Below are 9,030 nucleotides of genomic sequence, written 5' to 3' on the forward strand. Positions count from 1 at the left end.
ATATTTGCAGTTTCTACACTTGGAATTACATCCTGGCAGACTTGGTCATTCATGAGTCAACTGAACGCGACCTCTCTTACTCCAATGTAACATTTTAGCCTCAACATTAATAGTTTGTGAGGATGTCTTTTCCATTAAATTTTGATCTTGCTTTATAGATATGATTTAGTGGGGAGGGATGGCTTAGTTACCTCAAATGTTACCCCTATATGATATTGGCTCAAATAACATGGTGTATACGATATTAATTCTTCGGGTACCACTGGGAAGATGTGAGAGGGTTAGGATGCTTCCTATTGGGCAGGGAGTCATCATCTCTAACAAAGCCAAGGGGGGTGGAGATGCTGCCCTACCAGGGGGATTGGGTATTCTCACTTTGATAATAGGTGGGGGGCTCTTTCCTTTACTATACATTACTAGATCCATTGCTGGGGGGATTGAGTTCCATCCTCCCTAGCAATATCTATATTCCCTGGGTTACGTTATTCGCCAATAGTTTTAAGATTGGCTGGTTTAGGTTAATTTATGCTAGGGGTTGTCCTGGGGTGGCATGGGTTATTCTAGTTATTAATAGTTTACTGTTGATATTACTGATTATACTTTTCGAGTCAATACATTCTGCCTTCGGACTCGGTCCGGCTGACCCCCACACGGTGGGGCCTGGTTGCTCCTATACCCGCTGGTTGCGGTATACCTGATTTGGGTGCACCGCACCCTTTGCCGTTCGGCCTTTTATTTGTTCGGTTGCTTACTGAATCCTGTACTATTGTACAATCCTCCACTCCGCGGGTTCTGCAATATTACTCGCTTAATTAGACCTCTTTTCTCATCTTCCTCTATCTTTCCTTTCCACTCCTGCTTCTTTCTTACCTACACTCCTAACCAATAGGGAGAAGATGGTTGACAGAAATAACATAACCCTACGATCCATTGATCAAGACACTACTAATATGAATTTGAAACTATACTCTCTGAATACAAGAGGCTTAAACACACCAGAGAAGCGATCCTTATTACTTTCCTCTTTATGGAAGGAAAGGCCTCACATAGTTTTTTTTGCAAGAAACCCATTTCAGGTCAGATAGCATTCCCATATTACGGAGCGTCCATTTCCCGAACGTGTATCACGCCACTAACGGGGTATCAAAGTCGAGAGGAGTATCCATTTTATTGTCTAAACATTGCCCACTTCAGGTAGAGAGCGTTGAACAAGACCCGGATGGGAGGTTTCTTTTCATCAAGGGCAAGATATATAACTCCCCGATGACCATTGCCAATATCTACGCACCGAATACACAACAAGTTAGCTTTTTTAGAGATATTGTTCAAAGACTAACGGTGTTTCAATCTGGGATACTGATCTTAGGAGGAGATTTCAATGTCCCCCTGAATCCCCTTCTTGACACATCCAATGGATCTTCCTGTTTGACTTACCGAGCCCTCCGGGCCATTAAAACCCAACTAGACTTGCTGACCTTACATGACACATGGCGTACGCTCAATCCCACGACTAAAGACTACACTTATTATTCACCACTACATACTAAATACTCGAGAATTGATTTTTTTTTTGTAACACAGGAAGACCTGGTCCGACTCTCTGACACGTCAATTGAGCCTATGGTGCTTTCGGATCACCACCCAATCACGATGACGCTATCTTGGAGAGGTCACTCTCTGGGTAGACCAGTGTGGAGGATGGATGATTCCATTTTGCTTGACCCCAGCTGTGCAACTGAAATTTCGGAATGCATAGCCCATTACTTCACCGATAATTCCACAAATGAGGTAGCTCCGGCATCAGTTTGGGCAGCACACAAATGCGTCCTCCGGGGAAAAATTATCTCTATTATGGCCAGACGGCGCAGGCTCAGAACTGCCAGACTTAACGAGCTTTTATCTAAAATAAAGACTTTGGAAGCTGCTCACAAACGCTCTGTAGCGGCGGGTTCCCTAGAGGCCCTATTGGAGGCTAGAAAAGACCTTCAATCTGAACTCCACAAAAGGCTACAATACAAGTTTAACCTAACTCATAAACTTTACTACGAATTTGGCAATAAGTCTGGCAGGTTATTAGCACATGCACTACAAAAGAAAAAAGAAGCCAACACAATCCACTCCATCACCACCCCTACAGGAGAAATTCTCCATAGGTCAGACTTGATCGCTAAACAATTTACAGATTTTCTTTCTTCATTATATGACTTACCTTCTCAGTCTGTGTTAGGGATGCCGACGCCCCGGGAAAAACTTTTGGATGACTTTCTCTCTGGGTATGGTCTACCGGCTTCTCGGATTCCTGACCTGTCACATTTAGACGAGCCGGTGTCTATGGACGAAGCATTAAATGCTTTGAAACAGTTGAAGCCGGGTAAGAGTCCTGGCCCAGACGGTTTGACGTCAGGATATTACAAGACATATGCTACGCTACTACTCCCCCATTTCATTAAAGCTTTCAATGACATTCCTTTTTCCCTATCCACTGGATCTGACTTACTTGAAGCACACATAGCTTTGATCCCGAAGCCTGGGAAGGACCATACATTAGTTACTAATTACCGTCCCATTTCATTATTGAATGTGGACCTAAAAATCTTCGCTAAGATATTGGCCAATAGATTACTTCCCCTTCTTCAGACTTTTATATCCACTGATCAAGTTGGATTTGTTCCGGGTAGAGAGGCAAGGGACAATACAACAAAGGCAATAAATATTCATCGATGGTTGTCCACTTCCAAGATTAGGGGTTTCTTTTTGTCCCTTGACGCCGAGAAGGCGTTCGATAGAGTGGCCTGGGATTATATGGAAGCAGCGCTTTGTAAGCTTGGTCTACCGCATCGCTTTATGCGGATGGTTATGGCGCTGTATTCAACTCCCACGGCCCGGGTCAGAGTGAATGGCCGGCTATCGGACGCCTTCTCGGTGCATAATGGCACGAGACAGGGTTGCCCTCTCTCACCCCTCATTTTTATTCTAACTTTAGAACCCTTTTTGAGACGGTTGCGCGACAACCCGGATGTTCGGGGAGTTGATGTCAAAGGGAAACAATACAAGGTGGCTGCATACGCGGATGACGTCCTTCTATTTCTGACGAATCCTCTGATCTCCATTCCAAATTTACTCAAAGATTTCAAATTAATCCAAATACTCTCTAACTTTAAAATCAATTTTAGCAAATCAATCGCTTTGAACGTGTCGCTTCCTCAGGATGTCGTGACCCTTTGCAAACACAATTTCCCCTTTAAGTGGGACCCAAATGACATAACCTATCTGGGGATCAAATTGCCCACTAAGCTTTCTGATTTATATTTACGTAATTTCGTACAAGCCTTGCAGTCTATCAAGACCGATCTAGAGGCTTGGACTAAGGGAACAATCTCATGGTTCGGGAGGGCGGCGGTTTTAAAGATGAATGTCCTTCCCAGGCTTCTTTACCTTTTCCAAGCAATACCCATTAAACTCCCTGCCTCCTTTCTGGCCTCATTCAAACTCATTTGTAGACGTTTTCTTTGGGCTGGACGTCCAGCTCGATTGAATTGGGATAGAATGACCATGCCCAAGATGAGGGGTGGACTGGGAGTACCAGATCTCTCTAAATATCACAAAGCTTGCTTACTAACAAGAATAGTCGATTGGCATGTACATAAAGAAGAAAAGGATTGGGTTAAGTTGGAAGAGGCTTTTGTTGGTTTTAGGATTTCACATCTCCCATGGATAGACAAAAAATGTACTCCCAGGTCCTGTACTTCCCACCCCGTAATTGGCCCAACCCTTGCTTGCTTTAGAAAGACAAGTGGGGACTCACACATGGCATCTCACCCAGGTCCTATGACCCCACTCAATCTAAACCCCGGATTTTCGGAAGGTATTAATACTATAAATCCTGGGGGGTCCGAGACAGCCCCCACACTGAGAGCACATCAGTTTTTTGATAAGGGCAAACTTCTATCCCACTCAGCCATGGTTCGGAGATTTCCGGATTTCCAAATCCCACGTTTTAAATACTTTCACATTAGAATTTTTTTTCTAAACTCACAAACATCCGATCTATGGTGCAGGGATCTTCCACACCTTGAAAAGCTGTGCGAATCCTCTGCCCCGCAACGTCACCTTATTTCGGGGATCTATTTGTGGCTTACCCCTCAAGAGACCGCGATGTCCACTATCCATACGAAATGGGAGGCTGATCTTCAGGTATCATTGTCAGATGGTGACTGGAGCTCAATATGGAACCACATTCACAAGGGCTCTATTAATGTATCTGCCCAGGAAAATAGATACAAAATCTATTCCAGGTGGTACAGAACCCCAAGCAAGTTACACAAATTTTACCCGACAGTGTCACCGACTTGTTGGAGGTGTGGTGGAGAAGTGGGTACTCTCCTACATATCTGGTGGAGCTGTTCGAAACTACAGCCCTTTTGGCAGGAGGTACATTCGCATATTGCCAAGATTACCTCCTATACACCTGACTTTACCCCAGGGCAGTATCTTCTTCATCACACCTCTCTGCCACAATCAATCTATCGGAAATCACTTGTATTACACTTAATCAATGCGGCTACTCAATGTATCCCGATACGGTGGAAGGACCCCATTCCGCCTACACTGTTGGATTGGCAGGTGAGGGTGGATAAAATAGAGATGATGGAAAGGTTGATTCATCAGGCTAATGACAACTCTGAAAAATTTAGACACATTTGGAGATGTTGGACATTATATAGGACCCCCACTACTCATAACTCAACATAGGTTCCCGCCTAATGATTCGAATTCCTTTTATCGCTAGATCTTTTTTCTTTTTCTCTGACCGAGGTCTTTCTGGTAAAAAAGCTATAGACATACTTTTTATCTTGCACTGCTCTGTCTTTCAACTCCTTTCATATTCTTTTAACCCCCTTGGTAGTGCACGAATGCGTGCACCTGCGGAGTGTGAAATAAAATCATAATTTCATTGGGAGGATTTGAAGCCTCTGGGAAAAGAATTTCTTAATTATAGGTAGGCCCGAGGTTTCTATTACCTGGGACTCGTTTTTGAGCAGAAGGTTAAAAACATTTAGGTTCTTGACCAGATGTTTGCGTTATTGAACTTCTCCTTGTTCCTATCCCCCCTCTCCAGTATTCAGCTAATTTTTCTGAAGGGGGTATACGGGACGGGGAATTGCTCCTCATAGTCTCTGTTTATTTAGTTAAATGTCTGCAACTAGGATATATGTGTAAGGATAGAGCGATAAGAGCTATTTTATCATTTAAACGTTATATTCACTAGTTTACTTTATTAGGATGGGTATTAGATAAATGAGACCTTTATTGGTGTTCCTTCTTTATATGCAAATATACCTTCGGTACAGAAGACATGTGTTGGGGACGGGTTACGATCTGTTGTTCTTCATTTGGCCTTTGTACACATGTAAGGTTTATATGATATTCTTTGCCAACTTTATTTGTGTCATATTAACCACTTACTTATGTAATGCATATCTGAATGTATTGACATTAACTTTCAATAAAAACTTTTCTGGGAAAAAAAAAAATCTTATGCATTAAGGTGAAAAAACATCCGACGGTACTGCCCCCCCGAACCCCCGTTTTACTTGCCTCACCCTCTTTAAAGTCCCCGCGCGTGTCCTCGTGATCCTCTTTGGTTCCCAGCCTGGCCGTTGATTGGCTAGGCTGGACGGATTGATAGCAGCGCATAATTGGCTGGCGCTGCTGCCAATCACAGCGGATGACGCGGCGCACCGGGCCCGAGTGATAAGTCGGCGGCTATGCCCGCTGCTATATCACGGGAGCGCGCCCGCAAAAGCTTTCCACCATGCGAGCGAGCTCTTGCGAGGAGGAGCCGAGACAGCCGCCGAGGGACCCCAGAAGACAGGGTTAGGGGACACTCTGTGCAAAACGAGCTGCACAGTGGAGGTAAGTATAACATGTTTGTTATTTAAAAAAAAAAAAAAAATGTAACTTTAGTGTTCCCTTTAACCACTACAGATCCGCGCTATCGTCAAAAGACGTCTGCAGCGCGGACCTGAAGTGCCGGGAGGACGTCTTTGGACGTTCTATTGTTTACATTACCCGCGCGTGCCACTGGGGGGCGCGCAGCGGGTAAACACTGTGCCGTCGCATCGCTGGGAAGCCGTTGCGTGTGCCTGGCGGCCGCGATGTCCGCCGGGTACACGCGATCGGCGGTGACTGCAGGGACGTGGAGCTCTGTATCCCATAGTGACACAGCATCGGTCACCTCCCCCAGTCCCCCCCCTCCCCCCACACAGAACACACCCAGGGAATACATTTAACCCCTTCCTCACCCCCTAGTGTTGACCCCTTCCCTGCCAGTCACATTTATACAGTAATTGGTGAATTTTTATAGCACTGATCGCTGTATAAATGTGAATGGTCCCAAAATTGTGTCAAAAGTGTCCGATATGTCCGCCGCAATATCGCAGGCCTGACAAAAAAAAAAATCGCAGATCTCCGCCATTACTTTTAAAAAATAAATCATAAATCTATTGCCTATTTTGTAGGCGCTATAACTTTTGCGCAAACCAATCAATAAACGCTTATTGCGATTTTTTTTTATTTTTTTTTTTAACAAAAATATGTAGAAGAATACGTATCAGCTTAAACTGAGGGAAAAATATTTTTTTTTAAAAAAAAATTGGGATATTATTATAACAAAAAGCAAAAAATATTGTGTTTTTTTTCCCCAAATCTTTCTGTTTATAGCGCAAAAAATAATCGCAGAGATGATCAAATACCACCAAAAGAAAGCTCTATTTGTGGGGAAAAAATTTAAAAAATATAATTTGGGTACAGTGTTGTATGACCGCGCAATTGTCATTCAAAATGCGTCGGCGCTGAAAATTGGTCTGGGCACGAAGGGGGTTTGAGTGCCCAGTAATGAAGTGGTTAATCCTGTGTTGAAAAGGATTCATATATAAATAAAACTTAGGCTTTTAACCAAGCTAGAATTTCACCTTGATTAGGCAAAAACATACTACATCAGCCATACATCCGTTGACAGGTTGAACAGCATCGCAGCATCGGATAGCTTTTAAATCTTTTATTTAAAAGCTATCCTTCGGAGAAGCCCCCCTACATTGAATTGCATTGCAGTGTTTATCTTTAGCTGTGGAACAGCTGCTTCTTTCTCGCTCTGGGAAATGAAATTTTCGCGCACAGGAGGGGGAGCGCAGCTATATGCGGACTCAAGCTGTCGAAAAACTATTTTTGCTCATAGCGGTGATGCAGTGCGGGGTGCAACAGTGACACCTCTGGTCACAGGAGGAACAGCGTGACGGCCTAGGACAGGCTGGAGCCTGGCAATTATTTTCCAGTAGCTGCCTTCTGAATTAATGACGCAGTGCGAACCGATTTCACTTTTACACGTCTAAGAAGCAAACCGTTTTGATGTAAGCTTTTCAGACGTGTGATTACGCATTTGCTTTGCAATGCGTTTCAGGGTGAGGCTTTTTACTGGTTGCTGATTGGACAGTAAGGCCTGGGTCAAACCTGTGCATTTTCAGTTTTGCAGAAACACACGACAGTCCATATAACATGGTTTCCTATGGATGTGGTTCACATCTGTGCATTTTATGGAAAGGGCCAAGGGCTGATTAAGGCCCCTGTCACACTGGGGCATTTTTCGGGCGTTCTTCAAGCGTTTTTCAGGCGCTTTGGCGTTAAAAATAAATAAAAATAAAAGCCTGTAAAGCGCCTGAAAGAAACCACGGCCCGGATTCAGAAAGAATTGCGCTCTATTTGCGGAGGCGCAGGGCAACGATTTTGCCCTGCGCCCCCGCAAATATTTTGCGCTGCCCTCGATTCACGGAGCAGTAGCTCCGTAAATTGCGAAGGCGCGCCGGCAAAATTGCCCGGCGTAAGCGCGCGCAATGTAAATGATCCCGCCGGGGGCGGGAATCATTTAAATTAGGCGCGCTCCCGCGCCGAGCGTAGAGCGCATGCTTCGTCGGGAAACTTTCCCGACGTGCATTGCGGCAAATGACGTCGCTTGCTTCAAAGTGAACGTGAATGGTGTCCAGCGCCATTCACGATTCACTTACGCAAACGACGTAAAATTCGAACGTCGTGGCGCGGGAACGCCGGGTATAGTTTAGCATTGGCTGCCCCTGCTATTAGAAGGGGCAGCCTTACGCTAAACACGCGGTACGGAAACGACGTAACTTGGGCGCGCAACATTGTGAATCGGCGTAAGTATGCCATTTGCATACTATACGCTGACCACAATGGGAACGCCCCCTAGCGGTCATCGCAAGAATGCAGCCTAAAATCTGCGTGGCATAAGAGCCTTATGCCACGCAGATTTTAGGCTGCAGTCGGCGTAACGAGTTCTCTGAATCGGGAGAACTCGTTACGCCGGCGCAAGTCAGCAATTGCGCTGCGTAACTATGGTTACGCAGGCGCAATTGCTTACTGAATCTGGGCCCACATCTGCAATCCCAATGTGAAAGACCGAGTGCTTTCAGAGCCCTTTCACACTGCCAGCGTCTGAAAACGCTGGTAAAGCACCGCTAAGACCCTAACGTTTTATGGGCGTTTTTGTAGTGCCTCAGTGTGAAAGGGTAAGGCGTTTTTACAGCGCTTTCAATTCATTTCATTTCAGGTCGCCGTATACAGTGCGCGGGAAAGAGCGGTGAATGCCGGGAGACGAGCATTCACCGCTTCCAGGAAGTAAGTGCTTGTGGGCTTCACTGTGCCCACAAGCAAAATGGGAAATGTCTAGATCGGATTTTATAAATGTATCTTTTCAAAGAAAACGGACAGGGGATGTTTACAGTCACCTAACAAGTGGGTACTACATTGTGATCTAAAACGCCATTCTTCTCTGTGGCTTGTCACTGATCGTCTTCCCTGTTATAGGGAACGACGATCAGTGATGTCACACATCCAGCCCCGCCCCCCAAGAATCACTCCTTTAGGGCACACTTAACCCCCCTTAGCGCCCCCAAGTGGTTAACCCCTTCACTGCCATTGTATTTTTTTTACAGTAATCAATGCATTTTTATAGCACTT

The sequence above is a fragment of the Rana temporaria genome, chromosome 6 (assembly GCF_905171775.1).
Source record: "Rana temporaria chromosome 6, aRanTem1.1, whole genome shotgun sequence".
Taxonomy (NCBI): Eukaryota; Metazoa; Chordata; class Amphibia; order Anura; family Ranidae; genus Rana; species Rana temporaria.